The sequence below is a fragment of the Electrophorus electricus genome, chromosome 15 (genome assembly GCF_041902795.1).
Source record: "Electrophorus electricus isolate QZ-2024a chromosome 15, ASM4190279v1, whole genome shotgun sequence".
In the NCBI taxonomy this organism is placed as follows: Eukaryota; Metazoa; Chordata; class Actinopteri; order Gymnotiformes; family Gymnotidae; genus Electrophorus; species Electrophorus electricus.
The window spans coordinates 9657616-9665000 of record NC_137511.1 but is presented as its reverse complement, the minus strand read 5'-3'; the positions used below and the strand labels follow the sequence as shown (position 1 = coordinate 9665000).

At 42.7% G+C, this 7385-nt stretch overlaps 1 protein-coding gene across 1 annotated transcript in view; it reads right to left on the bottom strand.

Annotated features, from left to right (window-relative positions):
• Positions 1-96, bottom strand: part of LOC145651337 (uncharacterized) — an 8305-nt gene extending 8209 nt beyond the window's left edge. The window contains exon 1 of the mRNA XM_081697860.1: positions 1-96. This exon is cut by the window's left edge and continues 26 nt beyond it. The gene's annotated coding sequence lies outside the window, so the exon portion shown is untranslated.
• Between the last annotated feature and the right edge of the window lie 7289 nt (positions 97-7385).

The following is a 7385-nucleotide window of genomic DNA, read 5'->3' as shown; positions in this document are numbered from 1 at the left end:
TACATGACAAGCTGCTCCAAAGCATGCATATTCACTGTACAGGGTGATATGGGCTGTTCTCTTGCGAAAAATCACATAACTTCATTTGGTGCAGGAAAGACCTGAGCGGCAGAAAAATGAGACAATGAAAAGTGTAAGACCTGTTCCAAAAATACGCCCCTGCTGTCAGCCCCCTCCAGGAGGCAGTTCTATGACTCATCCTGCCCCCTCACATCTCCGATATCAGTGCTGCTCCGCCATGCTACACCGCCATGCTGATGGCAATAAAAGAGAGCTCTTATCATGGGAGCTTTAATACATGCATACGAACAGACGTCCATGAATTGACTGTTTTCAGTGGAAGATCAGAGAGCTGTGATGTTCTTACCCCTATGGCAGTGCTAGCTTTAGCATTTGGCTGTGCTGAACAAACCCTTGTGCCACTGTTGCAGCGGTTTTCTGCAACACTGTGCTGAATGCTTATCAGTTCCAGATGTTCTGAAAAGGAGAATTTAAAAAGGAATAGTGGAGCAGAACCAGAACATAGACTGATAGAGAAGAAGCCTCACTCCTAAAGATGACAACACAAGCACTACTACATTCTGTGCTGAAGGCCAATCTAGAGGCATCTGTAACAGACTTTCAAATGTCAAAGTTTGTTAATAAATGTAGCAGGTTGCAGGCAATGGATTTCATTCACATTTATACAAGTAAATAAGTACAGTACAAACATGTTTTGTGTTTGTGAAACAAACAAGATTGCAACATCCTCTCCTGCTCCTCATCCTCTCTTACATTACAGGGTACATATAGAGGTGTTCTTCAGGAAGGAAATGTTCTTTCTGGCATCCAGTGACTGCTATACCTGCTAGGTATCAGTGTTGTACCTAGGTGTTCTCACCTTTGATCCAGAAATGAGTGTTAACTGATGCTGCCATCCACTGCTAAAAATGACCTTCAACTATATTCAGTTGCAAATGATATTCATACATACATTAACTGCTCTATGAGAACTCTGCAGTTAGAAAAAAATCGAAGCAAAGTTGTACTGCATTCAAGGGCACAGCTGGCATGGGGCAAGAGCCCTGAGTAGGGTGCCAAGGTGAATGGATGCAAGCAAGAAAGCAAGAATCACTGGATATGGATCAAATTTGGACATAATTTGGATAAAATTATTTCCAAAATATGAGCGAGAGAGTGGTGTGCCAGAGACATGGGAATATAGCATAATCCCAGTGGCAGGTGCAAGCGTGTGCTGAAATGGTGTGTCTAGATCATCTGACACTGATGAAGAACCACTCAGGTGACTCATCAGCATTAGGCCAGATCCCAGCAGTGATGACTGTAAGCATGACTCACTCTCTGCCTACTGATCTGACAAATATTCATCAAACATCAGCATCTGTCATATCAAAGCTCCTCGATATTAAAGCTTGCTGCCACCCACAGTTTGGCGGAGGCATTTCTTGTTGGGTAGTTGAGTATATTATGGTGTAAGGGTATGGGCCAAAACTGTCTTTAATGAGGTAAGCAGATTTGGACCTAAAACCCCTTTACATCCTCCTCTGCAGAGAGCAGTACACATGCTCTAAGTGATAATGACCTTCCCATGCTCTCACTTCTAGTGGCGCTTTAGCAAGCCTTTGGCTCAAAAGAGAGCTCTTCTGGGGAGACAGCAGGCAGAGGATGAACCCAGAAGAGTGTACTCTTGGCATCTACCCCTTGTTCCATCGCCCTTTAAGCACCTCACCCAGTCCCCTGATCTGAGAACAGCCTTTAGCTGGCTGACAGATGCTGTGTGGCATCAAACACCTCAATCCATGTACTCAATAAGATCAATGATGGCAATTAAACCGGTTTCAGAAGGAAGCATTGGGGATTTTTCATCACTCTTTCTGGCAGAACAAAGAGAGGACAGCTGCACCTCCAATCTACGTTACAAGTCCCACCTGGCCCATTGACCTACTAATCAGAAATAGCTCAGTGTTAGCAGAGTGTGGGTGAACAGGCCTTTCATTCACACATCCTGACCCCCATGGTGATAGAGAGAAAGAGCAATAAATACAGAAATATACCTGATGTCCATATTTACTTCCAAAAATATACCATAGATACATTTCAGACAGGTGTGCTCTGTCATTTTTATGCATCCTTTTTCCTTCACACTCTCTTACCCCCTACACTCACCACAATTTAATGTTCAGTCAGACTCTAGTCAGTTCTTTACCATCGACCTATCACAGGACACACAATGTAAAGGAAACTGTGATGGAAGGTGTACATCAGCCTAGTGACCCACTGTGCAACAAGAACCAGAAAATGAGTGTGCATCTAACACTCAAGCATGAGCAGCAGTTGTACAGCAAGCTACTCAGCTGCAAAGAAATCTCTTTCATGTCTTTAGTTTGGGTTCTGCCCCTCCCACTATCATCACTCTTAGCAAGAAGTTATGGATTATGTAAGTATGTACAACGCTTGCCAGATCTACAGAGTTAGCCATGTCTTTGGATGAGTCACATATCCTCAGTGCGAAATGAGCGTGTTCTTTGCATGCACTCCCCGAGCATGCATTCTGTCACTCCTATTTATACGTTCTCCACATGCCTGACCGTCCAGATCCCACAGCTTTACCCCATTCATCAGAGCTTTAAGCAGATCTTCTGTTACCACCACCATTAACACTTGTGCGCTATTCTCTGGGACTCTGGTATGCTGATGAGAGATTTGTTGATGTTTATCAATGTAGTCATTAGAGAAGCATCTGGAGATCTCGCTAGTTTTTGCTCTGCTGAATCTCACAGTATTTCCTTGTGCGTCCCACATTGTATCAGCTCCCACCTACAAGATAAGACACCATCATCATCATCATCATAGTCTTTTCCACTTCTGTATCATAAGGCACATACTGCCAGTAGTCAGATAAGTTAACCATTACATATGGAACAAAATATTATGTCCTGATAAAAGCAATGCTATATGTTACTAGAATGCGACAATATAGTATATTATATTAATATTCTGCTTGTTATCCAATTAGAAACGCTTCTCAGTCTCTGAACGAATCAAAACTAACCATGTATATGCCCCGTGTCATATATTTTACATATCACTGTGTAAGCTGCTATGTTGTTGTATATGCACTGATTATAAAGCATTGAAACTTAGTTCGCATTTCAGCAGTCAGCTTCCTACTGAAGCCATTGTTCCAAACACAGCTATACCAGCAAGGCTGTTTCAAACCGATACCTTTAGTACACAGTACCCCTGTATGAGCAGATGCGCAGTGTGATGTGAAATGCTTGCGCTCAAAGCAGTTACAGTGTGCTGAGTGCATTTGTAGGGACTACAGACAGGAAACCCTCATGGAAGGAAAGGGAAAAGTGAGAGAAAGCAGGAGAGGAAAGCCTGATTCACCACACACTAGCTTTTCTCCTGTCCTCCATTGTCTGATACTATTCTCTATTCTTCATCCATGTTTAACAGAACACCTCTTTTACACAAAGAAAGGCACTCGATGATGTTGAAATGTTAATGATGGCACCAATAAACAACTGAAAACGAAAATGGCCTTTACATGTTTTATGAGAACTGGTGGCTGACTGCTTTACACAGAAACTGAGAGACAAAGCAGAGTTTGGGAAACATGCCAGCCAGAGCAAACTAGAACAGAGCAGTAGAGTAAAGACGAAGGGGAAGGAGAGGGGAGAAAACGAGGAGAAATGAGGAGGGGAGCTGCGCGTGGAGAGCACAGAGGCGGAGTTAAAAGTGGGGGGGAACACAGAGAACTGTCGTGATGTTTTCCACTCTCTTTGTCACTCCTTCTCTCCCAGTGAAATGTTGATATGATGAGGATCATGAGGCAGAACTAATGATCAGAAATAGGTCAGAAGTAAAGGAAAGAAGTGGGACAAGCAGAGAGGAGACACGCAGAATGGTTTTAATGTGGCTCATTACATGTTAGGGATGTGTATAGAGCACTCTTTACATTATGAATGTAAGTAACCATGTGCTCTTGGGTCTGTGATTGCCTAAAACAGTGAGCCAGGAAAGCCTTCCTACAGTGTGGCACAAATGTACACAACAGAACAGGTTAATCTGCCATAGCTATCTCAATCCACTAAATTGAAATTGAAGCAGGAAGGGATACAAACATCTTTGTCACTCTTTGTCACTATCATTCTGTCACTCTCGCTCTTTCTTACTTGAGTCCTTTCTTAGTCAGAGTTCGGCAAGCACCCCTACTGGTTGTAAGATTACTTAAACCTCAGCAGCTGCTGTGTCATGTTATGTTAAAGACTTTGATCCTGGGTTTGCAGGGCCAGACTCTGAACTAAACAGCACCAATGCATGAAGCCATGGTGGAGGATCTTCCAGTTCCACAGAGCTCTCCGTGTGATTGCAGAAAGCAGGGTGAGGACAGAGGAGCGTGCGTGAACGCTCATGTCACTGGAAGATCAAAGAAGCTCCATCAGACACTATAGAGACCATGGTTTAGGGGGATGGTTGAAAAGACTACATCTGTGATGACAGCACGGTAGTGTTAGTGCTGACAGGAATGTATCTGGTGAAGAAAATTCTGGCTGATTAAGTTGGTGAGTATGTGATCAAGGATACTTTGATCTCATCAACTGAGACGTACTAATGTTTTATGTGATCAGATCTAAGATGTATGATAAGTAATAATCCAAGAGGACATTGGGATACCCTGTACTTTACATTGGTACCCTGTTATTTGTACATTATACTACATGAACTGCAACACTTAGTGGAAAAGGCAATGTTCACTCCTCTCTGACCTCTTAATCACAAGCTTATTATCTGAAAGCAATTTGCAGTTCATGTAATTTTCATTTGGTCCCTGTGTATTCAGGATGGCCCTTGCCTCCAATACTGCATTAATGGAACATGCTTTTATCCAGCTTCCCTGCAGTCGCTGGCCCTCATTACCACACCCAACACTGTAGGAAGAGACACTCTGCTCTCCAAGGAGGTCAGTCCACTCATCTGCATCTTGTCTCTAAATGTTTTGTGCATCCAGGGGAGCTATACGCCTCTCTCTCGCTTTCTCTCTCTACCAGCTGTGTACACAGTCCCTAGGCATGGAGATGCACACAAAGGGATTCTAATCTATTCTTATTGTTGTCTTAATCACCTTTATGTAGTGCTCATTCAAAGAAAAAAATGTGCAGTATGTATAATGTTGCTCTCATTCTACTGTATAGAAATTAATTATATGAACAGTGCTAAAATTCAGTCCTCACACTCTTCAAAAGGGATAGGAAAAATCCATCCAAGGCCATTATTACTGGCACTTCCTCCCTCACCCTCTTGCCCTCTCTCCCTCCCTTTCTCTCCCTCTCTCCCTCTCTCCCTCTCTCCTTCTCCCTCTCTCCCTCTCTCTTTCTCTCTCTGGCTTTAGCTCTAATTATACTGAAGTAGGCTGCTGTTCTAGTTCAGAGCACCCAAGTGGGTGGCCTGATTCACCATCAATGGCAGGACAGAGTCAGAATGTGTGTGCATATGTATGTAGACATATTTATCCACATACACACGTGCACGCGCACACACACACACACACACACACACACACACACACACGCACACACACGCACGCACACGCACACACACATGCAGCAGCTTGTTTACAAAGCCACAAGTATAATTCCAGCACGAATGGTTGCTTGGCAACCCTTCATAAGGGCTTAGTTTCCCAAAAGATCATCTTATCAGACTTATCTGATACAAAGAGCAAAGTGTTATTCTAATCACCATGTTACAGCTGTCTGTACTTGAGAGAAACCAGGCCCTGTTCAGAAAGAGAGCTACTAAGCTCTTCCTGTATCAGTGCACACTTTACAGCCATTTCACACCCACTCTATGTTCCCCACCTACACAGTCAAAGGCAAAAAATATTATTTTATGAGTCTGTATATTTACAAAAGCAGGAGAAATGTGGCAGTTCTTGAGTCAGGACAGAGATTAGAGGAAAAATTAATCATCACTACAGAGAAAAAAGCAGAGACAGGAAAGGAGTGAGAGAGAGAAAGAAAATTGCCAACATGTTGACTTGCATAACCATGAGCAGCTTTCAGTGAAGCTGAGGCCGAGGTTGCTAGGCAACCGCATCCGCGCAGCAGCTGCATTGCGACATAGAGTTGGGAATACAGTCTGAAGCTGACCATAACCCTGCCCCCCCACCCCCTGCATCCCTTAGCCCTCGTGTTATTTAATTGGAAAGGTGTGTCTCTGCACCAAACAAAACCAATAAGAAGCATATATTCAAAATTGCTTGTATAGTCTGAGGTTCCTTTGAGGACGAGCACACCTCCATGAGATACACAAAAACAGCACACTGTCTAGAGCTGGTGCACTAGTCAACCTAGATTGTGAAATGCTGACTCACTCCTTGTTTGGAGAAGTCATGAGGATGCGGGAGAGCAGTAGATGCAGAGCAAAGGGAGGCTGTCTTAAACCACACACCAGCTGTTCTCAGGGATGATGCCGTTCTAAAATCCACAGGAAACAGGGGTGCAGTGTTTTAGCGCATAAACACAGTTTGGCAAAATTACACATACCCTTAGCATCAAAGCAAAAACCCTGTTCCTCTTAGGCAAGCTTTCTGTGATCTGTGCAGTCAGCACTGAGTTCTGCCTCCTCCATTTTATTAGGCTGCACTAACACCTGCTGGTCATAAAGAGTAACAACGAGCCACCAAGAGCCATGCCATAAAATGATGTCATTTTTTAATCTTTTGTATACACGCATACAAAAGATCCAGAAAAATCTTTAAACTTTGAAATAAAAAACAGTTGTTTTGTTTTCTTAGGGCAGGAATGCTTTTAGGAAAGGCGCATTGTATTTTATTGTCATTGGTATTTATCAGTGTGTGCATTCTGTCCTGTGTCTAATGGACTGGCTCCACCATGTTGCTGCTGATCATGCACTGTATTGGTGAATTTAATGTTTCACATAGTTATCCCTTTGATCACCAAATATTGTGTGCTGTTATTTAAATAAGATTTATTCGTTATTTTTAATTTGTGTGAAGACCCAATTACGTTTAGAGGGTAATGCAGAAATTCAGAATTCTTTCACAAACTGTTTCTCATACCTGTATATTTGCAATATTTAGTTTACACATATTTATGCAGATGACATGCAATATCAAAGACAATTGTTGCCATGATATGTTCTGGTAGGAATAACTTGTGTAGCACGTCTTTCTGCTACACTTTTTCATAAAAAAAACCCCCAATTTATGGGGTTTTTTTCCCCACATTTTGTATATAGTGCAGAAAAGGAAACAGAATAAACTCATTACATTCTTTATCAGTCTTTATTCAATATGTGATGTGCTTTCTGTAAAGCCCCAGGACAAATGTGACCGAGTCTGTTCCGGTTGACAG